Source organism: Tachysurus vachellii, chromosome 17 (genome assembly GCF_030014155.1).
Source record: "Tachysurus vachellii isolate PV-2020 chromosome 17, HZAU_Pvac_v1, whole genome shotgun sequence".
Classification (NCBI taxonomy): Eukaryota; Metazoa; Chordata; class Actinopteri; order Siluriformes; family Bagridae; genus Tachysurus; species Tachysurus vachellii.
The window spans coordinates 19970624-19992088 of record NC_083476.1 but is presented as its reverse complement, the minus strand read 5'-3'; the positions used below and the strand labels follow the sequence as shown (position 1 = coordinate 19992088).

General features: G+C 39.0%; 2 long non-coding RNA genes across 2 annotated transcripts; both read right to left on the bottom strand.

Annotated features, from left to right (window-relative positions):
- Positions 1–576: 576 nt before the first annotated feature.
- Positions 577–4530, bottom strand: LOC132860306 (uncharacterized). The gene is made up of 5 exons (XR_009649805.1): positions 4343–4530; positions 1600–1677; positions 1325–1420; positions 1038–1112; positions 577–705 (listed from the first exon to the last, which is right to left on the bottom strand). It is a non-coding gene; the product is annotated as an uncharacterized LOC132860306 (long non-coding RNA).
- A 14079-nt stretch (positions 4531–18609) lies between these two features.
- On the bottom strand, positions 18610–21377 carry LOC132860014 (uncharacterized). The gene is made up of 5 exons (XR_009649775.1): positions 20673–21377; positions 19611–19688; positions 19337–19429; positions 19050–19124; positions 18610–18671 (listed from the first exon to the last, which is right to left on the bottom strand). It is a non-coding gene; the product is annotated as an uncharacterized LOC132860014 (long non-coding RNA).
- Between the last annotated feature and the right edge of the window lie 88 nt (positions 21378–21465).

The following is a 21465-nucleotide window of genomic DNA, read 5'->3' as shown; positions in this document are numbered from 1 at the left end:
AACAGTTTATAATCACACCCTCCAGTGTCACCCAGATGAGGATGAGGATCACTTTTGAGTCTGGTTCCTCTCAAGGTTTCTTCCTCATCCATCTAAGAGAGTTTTTTCTCACCACAGTTGACAATAGGGTCCAGTCTTAAATATGAATAAGATTTACTAAAGTAAATTAGCTGTAACAGGCTTCAATTTATGTGGCCAGGCCATTTTAATAATAATAACATATTAATAAAACTATAATAATGCGATAATAAATCATTTTAATCACATTTTCATCTCTGTAATTAAATTCCAGAGATTTGATTTGTAAATCATCTGTAAATGTTAACAGAAAGTATAAAATAAAGCCATCATTCAAATTAGTTCTTTAGACGAACAGTTTACTTTCACACCATGGAGTCTGAGGTTTTTATGATTTTTCAAGACCTCTGATTATTTTATTGTAATTCCTGAATAATAGACTTAAACTTAACCATTAACGTAAATAATAAACTAAGACCTTAGAGGGTAAAATGTGTTGTCTTGGTGGTGTAGTGGGGCACAACGATCACTTCACAAATAACACAGTAAACAGCAGGTTTTTTAAACAATATTTATTCAGACTTAATTAATTACATATCAAATATTCTAATATTTATATTTAATTATCTATCTAATTTAACCAAAACAAAAATGTAGCTTCAAGCAACTTGATACTTCATCCATCTCCTGGAGAAAAAGACATGGAGAAATAAAACAAATGAAAAAGCTGTCTGAAACTTTAGACATCAGATAATAAAATTTATTATTGAAATACATAATTTATTAAGTTAGTAAATAAATAAGTAAATAAAGAAGTAAATCAATTATTAAGTAAATAAATAAACACATAAATAGATAGATAAATAAATAAATAAATATTTAGGTAATTAAGTGTTTAGCTAATTAAATAAGTACATAAGCAATTCATTATTTAAGTAAGCAAATAAATAAGTTAATGAATGAATGAATGAATACATACATAAATAAGAATGTGAGTAAATAAATAATTAAATACGTACCTCCTCCTGTTCAGCTGAAGATGTCATCAAGGGATCGTAGTCTTCCGAGTGTGTCTCTCCCTCAGGTATGAACCCCTGCCATATGATTATGAGTAGTATTTGTAGTAGTTGTAGTAAACATCTATTTTCACATTAGCTTAAGTTTCAGATATCCAACTTGATGCACATCTTTAATTAACATGTCTAAAATGTTGCTAAGTAAATACACAAGCACAGAATCATGTTTATTCATTACTGAATGACTAAAGTCCACATTTATGACTCAATTATTTGGATTATTTGCTTACAGTCATGGGTGGTTGGTTGGTAATGTGGAATTCCTCATCTTCATATACGACCACAGCATTTAATGGCACTGGGTCATCCACACACTGCTGAGATAACTACACAGCATGCAGAAAAAAAGAGCTACGTTACAAACTACACATAGGAATAAACCAGCATTTGTGTGCTGTAAAGTCACCTTATTTATAGTGTTACTGATGAATACAATCTACTAGCTGAATAAATTTCAGCGGACAGTAGAAACTAATGGAATTAGTGGGAAAAGCAGGATGATTACCGGCTCGTGTTCAGGTGAAGCAGAGCACAGTGGTACCGTCTCTTCAACATCACTGATTCGTTTTGAAATCTTCCCTCCCTGAATTATCATACAAATATACAATATTAGGTTAGAATTCCTGAACTAACATTATTGCCTTTATCAATTAATATCAGTTAATACACATCTCAACTTACTTTGTTTACTCACTCACTCACTCTCACTCATTTTCTACCGCTTATCCGAACTACCTCGGGTCACGGGGAGCCTGTGCCTATCTCAGGCGTCATCGGGCATCAAGGCAGGATACACTCTGGACGGAGTACCAACCCATCGCAGGGCACACACACACTCTCATTCACACACTCACACACTACGGACAATTTTCCAGAGATGCCAATCAACCTACCATGCATGTCTTTGGACCGGGGGAGGAAACTGGAGTACCCGGAGGAAACCCCGAGGCACGGGGAGAACATGCAAACTCCACACACACAAGGTGGAGGCAGGAATCACTAAGCCACCGTGCCCCTTACTTTGTTTAAATTTGTTCGAAATGTTACACACTTAATGATCAACCAAGACATTAGCATTTAATTGTAACGTTTTACTTCTACAGAACATTACAGTAGTAATACTACAAAAGTGTGAATAATGTCACATTGAAAAAATATACAAAAGATATAACAAACAGTTAAAAATGACAAAATATGAATGAAACTGATTCATCCGTGTAGTTTTATTCTACCTGTTTTATAACTATTACACTACCGAGTTCGAATTAGCTCCTAACGTCACAATTAGCACCGAACAGAGGTTATCATGCTAGCATGATGCTAGCTATGCTACACCGATAAATACCTGTATATCTAGCATTAATTGGCTAAGAAGTGCTAAATAAAACAAAGCATTCAGATCGTCGACGCCTGTCTGATGATCGCTAAAGAAATAAACAATGGTAGCTGAAGATTACCTATGAATGCTAGGTAAAGAATTTATTTTAAAGTGTTAAGTCTATATGGGTGGTTGACGTGACATGTGATTTTAATGTAACAGTGTAAATACTCACTAAAATGTGTTTTTTCTTACAACAATCATATGTAAATTAAGCAAATTACTGTATTTTATGTTGTAGTTTTACTTTTGGATGAGAAAATATTTTTTGTTCCTGTTTATTTAAGGCTTTTATGCCAAATGTCCTGCGGTGTGACTGTAACATAAATGAGACATGAAATATAAACAGCTATAAAATAAACCAGCAACATTTGGAATAACTCATAAGAGCTTTGGCATTATTTTATAAATATTAACTTAATAAAAAAAGATTTTTACATAAAAAAACAATATACAGGAATATTTACAACAGGCAAAATTTTGTAACATAAATGCCGTCCTGTGGCGTGACATGGAAGTCACGTGGTGTGACATCACTTTAAATGCAACTAAATGCCTTAATGAAGTTAATTCGATTTTTATCATGATGTAGCTTTTAAAGCACTGCATAATTTAACTATCACAAAAAAAAAAAAGTGCAGTAAGACTTTTTCTCATTTTACGAAATATTTCTATGCGAGTGAGTGAGAAAAGAAGGTGCAAGTAAGGAGTGGAACTGAAAAACAGTTGTGAAAAATAACTGTATGTTGAATTTCAATGATGATTTTTAGAAAAGGCTTCTTAAACTTTAACATATGTGATTTGCAGTTGAAATCAGTAATATCTGTACATTTTCTGTGGGGTCACACAACAGGACATTTTACGTCTGTTGCTGTGAAAAAGGCTTAGAAAATAGCATAAAGAAGGGGAAATTCTATAAAACAGTAACAGTGACACCAACTTCAGCCTTTGAACATTATAATACTTAATACTTAGTATACTTATATACACAAATTGAGGTATCTTTAAAGCTAAAAATATAACGATTTAGCAACTTACCATTTTTTTGTTACGTGAGTTGGTTGTAAAAAAGTACTACCACGTGACCCGGTGTATTACGTAGTGGAAGTACGTTAAAAGCCTGGACATTAAAGCCACACTGTACGTACTACATCAGATTCAAATGAATATTTCATTGCAATGAAGACTAATGATAATATAGATAATAAGATTTTGAACAAACTTGTTGTTTATGTATGTAACACTGTAGGTTTAACTCAAATCTATTACATATATAAACAATATTAACAATCCATCTGATGAACACTTGACATACACGGAACACACAACACTATTCTTACATTATTTACTTAAAACACATACTTACTTATGTATATTTCATTTGCACATTTTTCCACTGTACATACAAACTGTCTATATTATATATGTGTTCATGTCTTGTCAATGTCATTCTGTTACACTGTGGAGCTTCTGTCACTAAAACAAATTCCTCGTATGTGAAAACATCCCTGGCATTCAAGCTCTTTCTGATTCTGATTCTGATTTTGATTCCTTTCATAGTGCCCTGTATAACGTGACGCATAAAAAAAGGTCAGGTTTGATTGCTATATAAATTTAGACAAATTGTTTATTCCCTGTTTATATGGACGTATCTATATTCATTATGAATTTGAACACGACGCTTTGTTCCAACCAGTACTTTTATATTTAAGTAATATTCCTTAATTAATTTCATGAATAGTTTCTTAAATTGTACAAATTCATACGCCCAGTCTAAAGAGGAAATGGCTGCGATTTTATTTCACTTTGTGCATATTATTGTGTATATAAGGGGTCTAAAACAGAACTCGACTCATCAGTCATTACTTACCACAAAATTACAGAAATCCTCCTGGTCTCCAGTTTCTTCTCATCGCAGATTGTCCTGAATTAAGTCCAGTTTGTTCCTGAGCTCTGATCAACTGCTAAAGCTTGTTCCTGTCTTTAGCCTTTTTCAAAAGAACTGAAGATTTCATGAAAGCAAGCTGAAAGCGGGTTCAGTCTGTGAGGTCATTCCCTGAAGAAGGTCACTATGTAGATCTCTGTGGTCACTACGTGTGTGCGTTGTATTCATTTAGGGCAGTTACAGAACAGGAAATTGTGTGTTTTTTTTGTTTTTTTTTTTTTTGGTTTTTTCTTCCCGCTGGTTAATTTGAACCTTTTACTGTATGTTCTACATATCTATAACTTTCATATTACTCTATATTTATGCATCATTTTATTTTATTTTTTCATCCCTTTTTTATCAAAAAGAGTAAAAGAAACTTCATACTTATTATTATTTATTCATTTATGTATTTATTTATTTTTACATTTTTTATTGTTATAAATTATGTTTTTTTTTACAGAAATGTTTTTCTTTGTCATTAAGCATTTGTGATGTAAAATGTAGGCACTGTGAAATTTCAAGTGTGTATTTCTGCTCATAGAAATCTTTAGAATATGATTTTTTTATTTAATAATTTGATTAGAGTTTTTTTTTATACTGACAGTAAAGTAACAACAGTGAGAAGATCAAACCATTAGGTTTTTTTTTGTGCTGTTCTACAGAATCGGAAACTCGTACACACAGGAAACCGATATTTCAAACCTACATTGGTGTGTTAGTCAACTTTGTCTTGTGGTTTTGAGCTCCATCTGTGTCTTGTTTTGTTTAGCTTATCTACTACAGCTAAAGGCACTTAAGCTTAATTGATTATTTGCTATAAAGCTTTTATTTTTATTAAGTTTTAGTACAATTTAGGTTTATTAATTCACCTTAGTTATTTTTATCTATTTTATGTCACACATACTCCTTTTCTAGGATTTTTCACAACACACACAGAGACACAGAGACAGACACACAGACACACACAGGGACAGACACACAGACACACAGACACACAGACAGACACACACAGACAGACACAGACACACACAGACAGACGCACACACATACAGACACAGACACACACGGACAGACACACACAGACAGAGACACAGACCCACACAGACACACACAGACACACACAGATGCATACACAGACAGACACAGACCCACACAGACACAGACACACACTCAGACACAGACACACAGACAGGCACAGACACACAGACAGGCACAGACACACAGACACACACACACACTCAGACACACACACACACACAGACATACTGTTATGGCCTAAGCCTTGATTTATGATTATTGATGTGTGTTTCCGTTCTATTGACTGGGTCTTCCTTTTCCTTTTTTTTAGGGTAAGCTCCGCCCCTGCACACCTGCGGCCCATTTCTGATTGACGCGCCAGGTGGGGATAAAAGGGGGGCCGATGTCGTACCTGAGGGGGAAGAACTCCTGTCGCCAGGCCACTGCGACTACCAGTCTTTAGCTCTCTGTGAGAGCGGTACACACTTGAGGGGAAGCTCTTGTTGGCCGTCAGATTTGTGCTGACGACCGGTGGTGTTGAACTGAGCCTCGTGTGTGCGTCTTGTTGCCCAGCCATTGCTGATACGCTGTGTGTCCTTTTCTGGGTTCATTTGTATTCTCCTTTTGTTTTTGTGTATGTGTTTGGGGTGTGTTTTATGTGATAATTCCTAGTTGCCCGTGATGCGTGAGTGCAGCTAAATAATAAACCGACAAAACTGTCCTTTTTGACTCGCGTGTCCTTTTATGTTACTTGCCCCCTCCTCTACGAGCATTATTGAAAGTGGGGGTTCGTAACATAAATGGGGGCTCGTCCGGGTTAATTGTTTCCCGAGGGTTTAGTTGTTTGTAATCCACATTGATTGGTGCGGAGTGCATTGAGTTTGTCCTACACATTCTCCGGTGAGTTAGAGTAAGCTAACAGGACTGTGCTTAGCGCCAGTTTTGGCTACGGTTTACTGTTTGTTGTTTTCTTTATTATTTTAGTTTATTTTGTTTGGAGGTATTCCGGGGGAGAGAGTAAGCTCTTAATCGGTACCCTCCGAAGACTAGAGATAGGCTATAGTTAGGCTTCCGGTTAGGCAGGTAGGACCGGAGTGTGTGTGTGGGTTTTTGCTTATTTTGCTTCCTCACTTTTTTTTTTTTTTTTTTTAGAAATGGCAACTTTCGACCTAAACATATTCATAGATCAGCCTAGTGTTGAGGCGTTAGAGGGGTGTCGGAAAAATGATTTGTTTCTGGTCGTTCAGCATTATGAGATTTCTATTTTTAAAACACAGCGTAAAGCGGAAATAAAATCTTGTATTATGTCGGCTTTGATTGATAAAGGGGTTCTTCCTCCTACGGAGACTGTTTCTGTGGAAGCAGCTGGTCCCACGATATTTGCTGCAGGATGTCCTTCTTCACAAGTTCCGGTTGGTGATCAGTCGACTCCCGTGACTGTTAGTGCAGCGGTAGGTCCACCATTCTCCATGCCTAAATTCGACCCAAGTTCTCTTTCTTCCAGGGCTTCGCCTGAAATTCGGGCGGATATGCGTTTAAAAGTTCGTTTAGCTCGTCTACAATTAGAGACTCAGGATAGGGCTCAGGCGAGACAAGATGATTTAAAACGTCAGATTGAAATGTATCGAATTGATGCTGATGCAAAAGTGCGGCTTCGGCAGGTGGAGTTGCAGGCTGCACAGGATCTCTCTAAGCCAACGATTCCTAAAACATCTATTAGTTGGAATGAGCGTTCTGAGGCGGTTGCTGGTCCATCCAATCCTAATGTTGTCTCCAGTCACTCTGTTCCATCAGGTCATGTATCTGAGTCTGTAGTTGAGTCATCCCTACATTTTGACGTGGCTAAAAATATTGCAATCGTCCCGCCTTTCTGTGAGAGAGAAGTCGAGGCTTATTTTCAAGCTTTTGAACGCATTGCGAGTGCTCTGAAGTGGCCAACTGAAGTTTGGGCCTTGATGTTACAGTGTAAATTAACCGGTAAAGCACAAGATGTGTGTGCGTCTCTTTCATTGGAAGAGAGCGTTCAATATGATGCTGTGAAAACTGCGATTCTGAGGGCGTATGAATTGGTACCTGAACATTACCGACAGTGTTTCCGTTCCACGAAAAAATCTGCGTCTCAAACTTTCGTTGAGTTTGCTCGTGAGAAAGCAATGTTGTTTGACCGCTGGATTAAAGCGTGTAAGGTTACGGATTATACTTCTCTGCGAGAGCTGATACTGATTGAGGAATTTAAGAACTGTGTTCCAGAGCGCACGGCTTTGTATTTAAATGAACAAAAAGTCAGTACGGTGCAGCAAGCTGCTGTATTAGCAGACGAATATGCTCTGATGCATAAAACAGTGTTTTATAAGCATTCAAGTGATTTTGGAGGCACAGCACCACATGAGGTTGTTTCAGATGTTAAAAGCAAATGGGTTCCTACTGTAGTAGTCCAAAGGCTCGTAAAGAGTGTAGTTATTGTCACAAAATGGGACATGTGATGGTTGAATGTCATAGCTTGAAACGAAAACGCGAGCGACAAGATTCTTTGCCTGTTCAACCTCGAGGTACTGTTTTAGTAAAAACTATCTCTTCATCTACTTCTACTCTTGATCCCTGTTTCCAGCCTTTTGTGTTTGACGGATTTGTGTCTATACATGGTGTAGAAGATCGCAAACCAGTGCGAATTTTACGTGACACTGGAGGGTCTCAGTCCTTCATACTGTCGAACATTTTAGATTTTTCTGGGAGTTCTGCTTGTGAAACCAGTACGATTGTGCAGGGTATTGAGATGGGGTTCGTAACCGTTCCTCTCCATCGTATATGGATAACTTCTGAATTAGCATCTGGATGTTTTGAAGTCGCAGTTCGCCCTTCGCTACCTGTGAAAGGTATTGACTTTATAATGGGAAATGATATTGCTGGTGGTAACGTCATGCCGGTTGTAAAGGTAACTGCTGCTCCGAGCAAAGAGATGCAATCTGATGTGCTGGCTGAAATGTTACCTGATGTTTTTTCTATAAGTGCTGTGACAACACGAGCACAAGCAAAACGTGACGTACCGGAGAAAGTTAATCTTAGTGAGACTGTCTTCTCAGACTTTCCTATTTTAGGAAACGATGCCTTTCCAGAATCTTTGCATGCTGCTAAAATAACGCAGAGTTCACAAGTTTCCTCTGACTTCCTTTCTGATGCGTCAGTTTCTCGTGAAGTCCTGATTGATGCACAGAAAAATGATGCGACCTTACAAAAATGTCGTGCGAGTACCGGGAATCTACTGTCACCGCGTAACCAACAGTTTTGTTGGTGTGACGAAGTGCTGATGCGCAAATGGAGCAGTATGCTTAATGCTGAGCAGGTAGATGATTGGAATGTGGTGCATCAAATTGTGCTTCCCTCACAATTTCGACAACATGTACTACGTTTGGCTCATGATCATCCTTGGTCTGGACACCTCGGAGTTAATAAAACCTATAATCGAGTGCTCCAACATTTTTTCTGGCCAGGTTTAAAATCTGATGTCTCTAAATACTGTAAAACATGCCACATCTGCCAGGTCGGGGGGAAGCCTAACCAGGTGGTGCCACCTGCTCCTCTCTGTCCTATCCCTGCTGTAGGAGAGCCATTTGAGCGTGTTTTGGTAGATTTTTGGTAGACCACTTCCTCGTGCTAGGTCTGGGTGTCAATATTTATTGACTATTATGTGCGTGGCTACCCGGTTCCCAGAAGCTATTCCCTTAAGGAGTATAACTGCTAAATCTGTGACAAAAGCCCTTATGAAATTCTTCACGACTTTTGGCCTCCCAAAGATTGTCCAAACAGATCAGGGGTCCAATTTTTTATCTCGTGTTTTCCGTAATGTTTTAAAAGCTCTAGGAGTGTCTCATGTGGTGTCGAGTGCCTACCATCCTGAATCTCAGGGGGCTCTTGAACATTGGCATCAGACATTGAAATCAAGTCTGCGGAAGTATTGCCTAGAGACTGGGAACGATTGAGAAGAGGGAATTCCCTTTGTTTTATTTGCGGTGCGTGAGGCGCGACAAGATTCGTTGGGACTCAGCCCTTCTGAATTAGTGTTTGGACATACAGTAATGTTCGAGGGCCTTTGAAAATGTTAAAAGAAGAGGTTCTCTGTACAGGTCCTTCTGAAAAGTCTCTCGTATTCGTGAACGTTTACGCACAGCCTGTACTGCAGCTAAAGAAGCTCTTGCTTGGTCACAAAAGAAAATGAAACATTGTTTTGATCAGAAGGCAGTTGCCCGTAACTTTCTACAAGGAGAAAAAGTTTTAGTATTAATTCCCACTCGCATCGTTTCCTCGCATGAGCCAGTGACTGAGTCAAGGGAGCGTGTTTCATTGCTTGCTCTAACTCTGCCTACAGATGATGTGGATGATGGTTTGGAGGTATCCATGGAGGTTGTAAGGAGTGAAAATTTGAAAAACTCGAAAGTATTGTTAACTCTTCCCACTCAACTGTCTTATTTGCCCAGTGAACACCAGCAGGACATTAAGAAATTGTTGGATAGATTTCCAAACTTATTTAATGATGTCCCACTGGGTACTAATGTCATTGCGCATGATATAAATGTCGGTGGTGCATTACCCATTAAACAACATGCATATCGTTGTCCGGTAAGAAAACGGGAAGAAATGAAACGTGAGGTGACGTATCTTCTGCAAAATGGATTTGCGGTTCCAAGTACCAGCAGTTGGAGCTCGCCATGTATCTTGGTGCCAAAACCTGATGGAACCTTTCGTTTTTGCACAGATTTTAGAAAGGTTAATTCCGTCACTGTGCCTGATGCTTTTCCATTGCCGCGTATTGTTGATTGGCCATGGTGGTCTACAATATCGGGTGATATGACCCTGTTTATTACAAGGTAAACAATTTTGAGAGGTATTTTTTCGGAAAGAGGCGGAAGGTTCATTACTCAAGGGTTTAAGTTAATCAAGACGCTTGGTAATCTCATCAATTTGAGCTTGTTGTTGCTTTAAACAGCTCCTTCATTTCCTTTAATTCTTTATGCATCTGTGATTCACTTATTCTGCTTCGAGCAGCATTACACCATAACTGAGCAGCAGACGGACTAACTTCCCTCTTCCATTCCTCAATCCATCTTATGGCTTCACTTCAAACATCAAGTAAAGTGTGGAGTACACTGTAGAGTTTGCCTTACAAAACGTTTAAGTTCGCGTTTAAGCGATACATCATTAACATGCTCTACAAACTGGTCACGGAGAACTTGGTCAGCATTTGGGACACCATCTGGACAACTTATGAGAATAGCATCCATCAAAGACATAAGTGCATGAGAAAATTAAAACAGGGATTCACCCTCTTTTTGTTTTCCATCATAAAACCCCTTCTGCAACTGCACAAATGTCTGCTTTGCACCATACATGCTTCTTAACACCTGAAATATTAATTCAGGAGTTTCCCGTTCAGCTACTGGTCGGCACTTGATCTCCATTCTGGCTTCCCCTCCCAAATTATCTAACAAAAATGCTACCCTTTCTTGTACAGTCCAACTTCCATCCCCAATGCAGGCCTCAGCCTCCTCAATCCAGTCCCCAATGTTTAAATTAGAGTCCAAGTCCCCAAAGAACCGGCGACACTTCCGCGTGTTGAATAAAATTTCTTTCAGAATAAAGAAAGAAAAAGCCATCGCATACCATGCTGCTAATTCAGTACTGATGCCCCCTTGTGTCTAAATACTTGCACTGCACTCATATCTTATTATATATAACATCATAATAAAAAAAGGTTGTTGTGAGGATTGTGATGAATTTCTGGAAAACTCCGAGCAACACAAAGACATTTACAAAAGAGCAAAAGCAGTGTTTGGCCAGAACAAGTAAGTGTGATGTTTTATAATGATAAACAGCCGTACAATACTTCATACTTCATATATAACATCGACAAAGATTACGAGTCAGTGAGGTGCTGGGAAAACAGTACTTTACAAGAAGGAAGATCATCGTCATAAAAAGGCGACAAAGTACATAATCACACACAGAACATTTAAAAATAGAGGAAATCCTCTTTTCTGACTGTTTGATATCTTCCACACTCTAGTCACAAAAACAAAGGTCATATCTCAGTGGGTGGTAGCTCTGGTTAAGGTGTTCGACTAGGTCGTGAGTTTGAATCCCCGGGGCCACAAGCTGCCTCTGCTAGGCCCCTGAGCAAGGCCCTTAACCCTTGCTCAGTTGTATAAATGAGATAAATGTAAGTCGCTCTGGATAAGGACGTCTGCCAAATGCTATAAATGTAATTGTGTGTGTGTGTGTGTGTGTGTGTGTGCCCGTGATTTCAGCGGCCATTTAAAATGATTTACAACTTCTCAACACGATCCTTTAAAATCTTGACCAAATTCTATAACAGACTGTGAGATGAGTGGAATGTTCTTCACATCAAATTATAGAGTGTACAGTGTAGATGTAAAAGGAAGAATTAACAGAAATTACTATCATGTATCTGGGTGATTAGTGAAAAATAACTCACTTGTATTGCAGTAAAGTTTACCTCAATAACGACAATTAGATTAGATTAGATTCAACTTTATTGTCATTACACATGTACAAGTACAAGGCAGCGAAATGCAGTTTAGGTCTAACCAGAGTGCAATAGCAGCAAGTGCAGGATATACAGTGTTTACAAGATTTAAATAAGTTAAATAAAATGGTAATATAGAAGTAATTTACAGATGTGTGTGTACTATGAACATAATATTCAGATGGCTATAATTATAAACTGAAATTTAGAGAAGGATGTAACAAAATATATGGCTATTACTATAAACAGTAATTTACAGATGAATATATATGCACTATGAATATAATATACAGATGAATATATATGTACTATGAATATAATATACAGATGGCTATTAAACTGAAATTTACAGAAGGGTATGTGCTATAAACCAAATATATGGCTATTACTATAAACAGAAATATACAGGAGGATATGTACTATGAAAATAATATAATATATTGCTGTTACTATAAACAGAAATCAGGTGGATATATACAATGGAAAGGCAAATGGTGAGCAGCAATGCAAAAAAAAGAGCAAGTGTGCAAGTGAGCATAGTAATAATGATGATGGTGAAGTTTCGAGATTCTGGTAAGGGTTAGTGATAGTGACTTAATCAAGTACTGTGAGGGTGTACCATTTAATACAAGTGAGCAATTGGGGTTTAAGGTCCTTGCTCAGGGGCCCAGCAGTGGTGGCATGGTGGACCTGGGATTCAAACTCACAACCTTCCGAAACATATCTGTAAACATATCTAAAATACTGTGTGGCAGGAGGAGTGACTCCGATTACGTCACGGTGCAGGTGCAGCGTTAGCTTATTGGCAGCTCCACAGAGCTATAAAAACAGGAGCATGCACGGTTACCTGGGATGTGTCACTTGGTTACTTGCTACGTCACTAACGCGCTTCCGTCACTTCCCGGAACTAGATGAAATTGCTTGAGACGGTAAGGGGAACGCGCTTTTGGTTGTTTTCTTGGCCATTGCATGTGTTTGATTATGAGAAGTGCGCTGTTTTAATGTGTTTTAGAGACGGCAATTGGTTTGAAGAGCACTTCTGCCTTGACCCTACAAGTCGCGCTGCAATGTCTGTTTAGTATCGTCACATAAATCGGGCATAGATATCGGAGAAGCTGTGAGAACCTGACGCAGTGCTGGATCACTGTTTTGTAACGGCGTTTGCTGTGAAAGATTCCATTGGCTTTCTATAAAACGTTGATGTCTGCGATTGGTAGGTATTTAGGCACACATGTATTAGAATGGAGAACATATCTAATAGAGTAACAGTCTCCCTTTGTTTATAGGTGTCGTAACGGCTCGTAATTATTCCAGTCGGCGTGCTCCGCATTTGTATGACTGCAGTGCTGTCCTGTTTCCAACCGGGCTTCCAACCGGGCTTCCAACCGGGTTTCCAATCGGGTTTCCAATCGGGTTTCCAGATCTGCTTTCGAACCTGCTTCCAAGTTTATCTGTTGTTTATTTTCTTTCTGTGGCTGTTCCATATTTTGTCATTTTAGTTTTACCATATATTATTTTTGAAGTATTTCATTTGAAATGTTGATTTGATTCTTTGGCTTACTGTTGTTCTTCAGTTGCATTTGGTTTTGTATTGCTTCTGGGGTTTGAACAGTTAGTCTGGATTTCGTGATTTCTTGTCTAAGTTATTTTATTTTAACTGTATTGGATTTAGTTTTTATTTATATAATTTGGTTACAAAGTTTATTTCCTTTTTTCTTTTTTTTATATTTTGTAGAAGTTGATTTATTGGAGCAACTATTTACTGGTTGTGAGAATTTAATCATTTACTTTTGTTTTCTTGAGTTGACTCAGTCTTTAAGGTGACTGTGGTTGATGTATGTTATCTTTTTTGGCAGGGCCTGAGCACTAGGGGTGGAGGACTGGCTTTCGGTGGTGGTACTTCCTCACAAGTGTGTTGTGACTATCTCACTGTGGGTGTGCGTAAACAGTGAAGTGCAGTGATTCACCTATGAGTGTGGCCTTTTGCTCTGTTTTCCTGTACTGGTAAGCTTTAGTCCCTGTCCCTAATTTGTTCAAGAAAGATCTGCAGCTCGTTTGGCTGAAGGTTTCTTTATTTATTTTAATGTTTTAATGAGAGTGTCAATAAAGAGGACTTTGTATTGTGACTTATGTCTCTGACTCTAATTGGTGATACGAACTTGTGTATGCCAGTGGTAGGTGTCCCTTTCAAATTCTTTGGGTGAAGTTCCCAAGGTGGCGTAGTCGAAATCAATATCTATCTTGTTTGTATTTTAGTAATTGCTCTAGAACCCTTAACACCCCTCCCAACGCCACATTGTGGCGTAGTCGGCAGGATCACTATAATTTTGAGTCAGAGACATTGGTTTTGATTTGTCTTGTGTATTGTGGGTTTTGTTTTTTTGGAAACAGGGCAGCAGTGCATTGGGCCGGAGTTGTTTCATTCTGTGTCCTCTTCTCTCCTGTGGTAAGTTTTCTCTAGGGAGAAAGTTGTAAACATAAAGATGGAGGATGAATTACAAGAACTGAGGGATTTGGTAGCCCAGTTGAGAGCTGACAATGCGCGGTTGCAGCAGGCCCAGGCACCAGTTGCGCAGCCTGGCCCTGATGCTGCCTTACCTAGTACCTCCACTGTTCCGCCTGTTACAACGCGACCATCTGGTGCTGGTGCACCTGAACGTTTTGTTTTCGTGCCGCGAGATCGACGGTGCCCAAAGTTTAATGGTAAAACTGGTGTGAGCATTGACGAATGGGTCGAGGAGGCACAGGCGTGCATGAGAGTACGTTATATGTCGAATGCTGACCAAGCTTTCTTTCTATTTGACCATTTGGAGGGAGAGGCCCGTGAAGAGATCCGGTATCGTCCTGAGTTAGAACGCGGAGACCCTGATAGGATTATTAAGGCATTGCATGATCTTTATGGCTGTTCTCAGTCGTATGTAGCGTTACAAGAGGCCTTCTTTTCTAGGAAGCAACGAGAGGGTGAGACTCTGTTAGAATTTTCTCTCGCGCTCATGGGCTTGGTAGAAAGGGTTAAGAACAAGGCGCCACATGCCATCCCTAATGTAGAAACCCTATTGCGGGATCAATTTGTCGAACATGTCGTTGATAGTGCTCTGAGGCGAGAGTTGAAGCAGTTGGTTCGTCACCAGCCTACTGCTACTTTACTAGAGGTTCGCAGCGAAGCAATTAGGTGGGAACAGGAGGGGATGCCTGGGGGAGCAAGAGGGCATAGCCAGTCAGTTCCATTAGCATATGGCATTCAGTATGGGGTTCGTGGCGAGACCCTGGCCGAAATTGCAAGGGTGTCAGAGCTGGGTGAATTGAGGGAAATGTTAAAACAGCAACAACAACAGTTGGACCAACTCACACAAACTTTCGCCCGTTTTCAAACATCGCGTAGTCGTTCCCCTCGTTCTGGGCCAGTTATCTGTAGACGGTGTCAACGACCGGGCCATTTTGCTCGAGAGTGTGATGGGAAGCGAAATCTCCCACACCCTCCCCAGCCTGTGACTAGGTTCTCTACAGCTGACAATGGCTGCCTACGTTCTCCCTGACTGTCGGAAAACTAGTTCCCACCAGGTTACAGAGTCATAGCCTGGGTGGGGAAGGAATTGACTCAATTAAGAGAGACGCACACCACTTAACTTATAACCTGGTCTCCTCTTGTCCACATGTGATTGCCCTTATGGGGGGTGTTTCATTGCCATCATTTCATTGCCATCAGTGTTTCATTGATACAGGTTCGATGGTGTCGACAATTACTGAAAGCTGTTTCCGACATTTTGAACCGTGGGGTCAAGATCGCCTTCTAAATTGTCAGTGGTTACAACATACATTGGATCCATACATTGGATATCTGGAGTTGGATGTAGAACTTTGTGGCAGGTTGGTCAGTGGGTGTGGTGTCCTGGTGATTCGAGATCCTCCTGATGGCATGAGCTTGGACGTCCCTGGGGTGTTGGGGATGAATATCCTTGGCCGGTGTTATCGGGAGCTTTTTGGGCAGCATGGCAGCACTCTCTTTGACCTACCTGTGGTTGCACAATTACCAGGTGTGTCAAGTGCATTGCAACATTGTCACCAAGTAAGTGCTGGGGAGCTCTCCGATCATGTGGGGTGGGTGCGGGTGCGCGGACGTAGGGTGTGTCGCATCCCAGGTGGCACGATGAAGCTGGTTGCTGCAACTTGTTCGGCCCAGTATTATGGCAGTACCATTTTGTTTGAGCCCCCTGAGTGAGGCCTTCCAGCTGGGCTTTTAGCATCACCTGCTTTGGTGAGGGTAATACGCGGGACTGTTTATGTGCCTGTAGTGAATGTTGGCTCAGTGGAAGTAATACTTCGCCCTAAAACCTTGGTGGGTAATTTGAGGGAGGTTTATATGGTCAGTTTGCCAGCAGGGGTCAGTGAAGAAAAGCCAGTAGTTGCCGCAGTCCAGTCCCAGAGTGCGGTGGAGGGTTCTTCCTTGTTCCAACAGATCGAGTCTCTTGACTTATCAGTTTTGTCCAGTTTAGAGCAGGGTCAAGTCCGAGCTCTACTGCAGAAATACCAGACGGTGTTTTCGGGTCACGAGAATGATTTAGGTTGTACTCGCCTCATTTCCCATGATATACCTTTATTGGATAGTGTGCCAGTGCGTCAACGATATCGACGAATTCCCCCTTCTGAATATGAGGTGGTAAAAACTCATATCAATCAGTTGTTGGAAGCTGGGATAGTTCGTGAAAGCTGCAGCCCTTATGCATCACCGATAGTGCTGGTTAAAAAGAAGGATGATAGTCTGCGCATGTGTGTAGACTACCGTCACCTGAATGCTAAGACCAGGAAGGACGCATTTCCCCTGCCTCGTATTGAGGAGTCCTTGGATTCATTAACTGAGGCTCGCTGGTTTTCCACATTGGATTTAGCCAGCGGGTACTTGCAGGTCCCTGTTTCCGAGCAGGATAAGTCAAAGACTGCGTTCTGTACACCATTTGGACTATTAGAGCGACTATTCGGTGATCAGCGAGGTCAGTCCCTGCTTTTATATCTTGACGATGTTGTAGTGTTTTCGTCTTCTGCAGAACAGCATTTGGAGAGATTGGAGGTGGTCTTGGGTCGTTTGGAGAAGGAAGGACTCAAGGCAAAGTTGGAGAAATGTGCTTTCTTCAGGCCTGAAGTGAAGTATCTGGGCCATGTCATCTCTGCACAAGGGGTAGCAACTGATCCAGGTAAAATTGAGGCAGTTGCTCAGTGGTGTTGCCCTAAGACTGTGTCCGAATTACGAACATTCCTGGGTTTTGCCAGTTATTATAGGCGCTTTGTGGAGGGGTTTGCCAAATTGGCGGCACCTCTACATCGGCTGGTTGCGGAAGTAATGGGAGGTAAGTCAGGTAAACGAAGAGGGCATAGTTTGACCCATGCGTGGACTGAGCAGTGTCAGACAGCATTTGAGGCCCTAAAAGGGAGGTTGACATCGGCCCCGGTGCTGGCTTACGCAGATTTTTCTGTATGAACTGTATACTTCTGTATTTTCTGTATGAACAACTGTATGACTATGAGTGGATGGCTGTGTTAATTTGTGTGACTGTGTAACTGCAAAAGAACCCACAAGTTGTTGAGTCAATGTAGGAATCACAGGGTGCTTCACATCAGATGCAACATCATCAAATGATTCTTTATAAAAAATAAAAAAATAGGTCTTTCAACACTGAAGGGATGATGGGGTTACAGCAGCTAGGCTAATATCTCCACTTGCTTCTCTTTTTCTACCTACCCAAAGGCATTCAGAGATTGTACCAGCTCCAGTTATGTTCCACCTTGTAAAGTTTTCAGACCTTCAGTGAGAAAAGACCAACCCTGTGAGGATCCTGAGGCACCAAGAGATGAACCATCTCCAGTTCTGTTCCACTTCATGAAGATTTCAGACATTCTAAGAGAAGATACCAACTCCATGTGGTCTCTGAGGACAACAACCTCCTCATCAATAAACAATTATCAGACAGTATCTGACTGTAGAAAGGACATTATTCATAATGACGCTGAGGTGTTTATAACAGTTTATAGTCACACCCTCCAGTGTCACCCAAATGAGGATGAGGATCACTTTTGAGTCTGGTACCTCTCAAGGTTTCTTCCTCTTCCATCTAAGGGAGTTTTTTCTCACCACAGTTGACAATAGGGTCCAGTCTTAAATATGAATAAGATTTACTAAAATAAATTATCTGTAACAGGCTTCAATTTATGTGGCCAGGCCATTTTAATAATAATAACATATTAATAAAACTATAATAATGCGATAATAAATAATTTTAATTACATTTTCATCTCTGTAATTAAATTCCAGAGATTTGATTTGTAAATCATCTGTAAATGTTAACAGAAAGTATAAAATAAAGCCATCATTCAAATTAGTTCTTTAGACAAACAGTTTACTTTCACACCATGGAGTCTGAGGTTTTTATGATTTTTCAAGACCTCTGATTATTTTATTGTAATTCCTGAATAATAGACTTAAAATTAACCATTAACGTAAATAATAAACTAAGACCTTAGAGGGTAAAATGTGTTGTCTTGGTGGTGTAGTGGGGCACAACGATCACTTCACAAATAACACAGTAAACAGCAGGTTTTTTAAACAATATTTATTCAGACTTAAATAATTACATATCAAATATTCTAATATTTATATTTAATTATCTATCTAATTTAACCAAAACAAAAATGTAGCTTCAAGCAACTTGATACTTCATCCATCTCCTGGAGAAAAAGACATGGAGAAAAAGACCTAAGTTAAAAATCCTATGTGGAAATAAAACAAATGAAAAAGCTGTCTGAAACTTTAGACATCAGATAATAAAATTTATTATTGAAATAAGTAATTAAGTACTTTATTAAGTAAGTAAGTAAATAAGTAAATAAAGAACTAAATCAATTATTAAGTAAATAAATAAATAAACACATAAATAGATAGATAAATAAATAAATATTTAGGTAATTAAGTGTTTAGGTAATTAAATAAGTACATAAGCAATTCATTATTTAAGTAAGTAAATAAATAAGTTAATGAATGAATGAATGAATGAATACATACATACATAAATAAGAATGTGAGTAAATAAGTAATTAAATACGTACCTCCTCCTGTTCAGCTGAAGATGTCATCAAGGGATCGTAGTCTTCCGAGTGTGTCTCTCCCTCAGGTATGAACCCCTGCCATATGATTATGAGTAGTATTTGTAGTAGTTGTAATAAACATCTATTTTAACATTAGCTTAAGTTTCAGATATCCAACTTGATGCACATCTTTAATTAACATGTCTAAAATGTTGCTAAGTAAATACATAAGCACAGAATCATGTTTATTCATTACTGAATGACTAAAGTCCACATTTATGACTCGATTATTTGGATTATTTGCTTACAGTCATGGGTGGTTGGTTGGTAATGTGGAATTCCTCATCATATACGACCACAGCGTTTAATGGCACTGGGTCATCCACACACTGCTGAGATAACTACAAAGCATGCAGAAAAAAAGAGCTACGTTACAAACTACTCAAGGGATTAAACCAGCATTTGCGTGCTGTAAAGTCACCTTATTTATAGTGTTACTGATGAATACAATCTACTAGCTGAATAAATTTCAGCGGACAGTAGAAACTAATGGAATTATAGTGGGAAAAGCAGGATGATTACCGGCTCGTGTTCAGGTGAAGCAGAGCACAGTGATACCGTCTCTTCAACATCACTGATTCGTTTTGAAATCTTCCCTCCCTGAATCATCATACAAATATACAATATTAGGTTAGAATTCCTGAACTAACATTATTGCCTTTATCGATTAATATCGGTTAATACACATCTCGACTTACTTCGTTTGGATTTGTTCAAAATGTTACACACTTAATGATTAACCAAGACATTAGCATTTAATTGTAATGTTTTACTTCTACAGAACATTACAGTAGTAATACTACAAAATAGTGAATAATGTCACATTAAAAAAATATAAAAAAGATATAATAGTTAAAAATGACAAAATATGAATAAACTGATTCATCCGTGTAGTTTTATTCTATCTCTTTTATAGCTATTACACTACCGACAGTTCGAATTAGCTCCTAACGTCACAATTAGCACCGTACAGAGGTTATCATGCTAGCATGGACGTAGATATATTTATCGGTGTAGCATTAACTGGCTAAGAAGTGCTAAATAAAACAAAGCATTAACATTTACTGTGTATTTTAAACTTAATTATGACAAAAATCATCATTTGTTAGTTTATTTAGACAGAGATTCAGGTTTTGAGGCCTACAGGTGCGACGACGCCTGTCTGATGATCGCTAAAGAAATAAACAATGGCAGCCGAAGATTACCTATGAATGCTAGGTAAAGAATTTATTTTAAAGTGCTAAGACTATGTACATATACTTATATACACAAATCGAGGTATATTTAAAGCTAAAAAATATAACGATTCAGCAACTTACCATTGTTTTATGTGAGTTGTAAAAAAAGTACTACCACGTGACCCGGTGTATTACGTAGCGGAAGTACATTAAAAGCCTGGGCATTAAAGCGACACTGTACGTACTACATCAGATTCAAATTAATATTTCATTGCAATGAAGACTAATGATAATATAGATAATAAGATTTTGAACAAACTTGTTGTTTATGTATGTAACACTGTAGGTTTAACTCAAATCTAGCATGTTACATATATAAACAATATTAACACAGTTCAGTACATACCAGCTTGTGAAATCCATCCTGGCTGTCAGCTTCTTCTTGCCACAGTGAGTTCTTTTAAATTCGATCATTTTAAACATTTGCAGTCCAATGAACAACTGAAGCATCTTCCTTCCTTAAGCTTCCTCCAAGAAACTGAAGATCTCACCTAAAAGTTCTTTTTCAAAGTAAAGCGCTGGATAAAAACTGATTTAAAGGTCATCCGTTTAATTATAATTCTGGACTGATGTATAGAAACAAAACTTTTGTTGGAGAGATGATAAGAATTGTGAGCTACTGTTCTGTAGTGTGAGACGTGTTGTGTAGTCAGATGTGTAGGCCACAACGCAGGTATTTGAATTTGCCTTTTCATATCATTAGCATAAACAAATAAGAAGGCTAAAGTTTGTGTAGGAATTTTGATGTTGGCAACCACACAATAACACCATAGCAACCACCTGAAATTGCATAGCAACCACCTGCAATAGCACAGAAACCACTTTGTAACATTTTATAGACCGCTTAGTAGCACCATAGCAACCACCTGCAATAGAATAGAAACCACTTTGTAACATTTGTAGAGACCGCTTTGTAGAACCATAGCAACTACCTGCAATAGCATAGCAACCACCTACACTAACATAGCAACCACTTAGTAACACCATAGCAACCACCTGCAATAGCATAGCAACCACTTAGTAACATCAAAGCAACCACCTGCAAGAGCATAGCAACCACTTAGTATCATTATACAACCACATGCATTTGCATAGCAACCACTTAGTAACATACGGTGGCCGGGAAGTGCAAAACACAT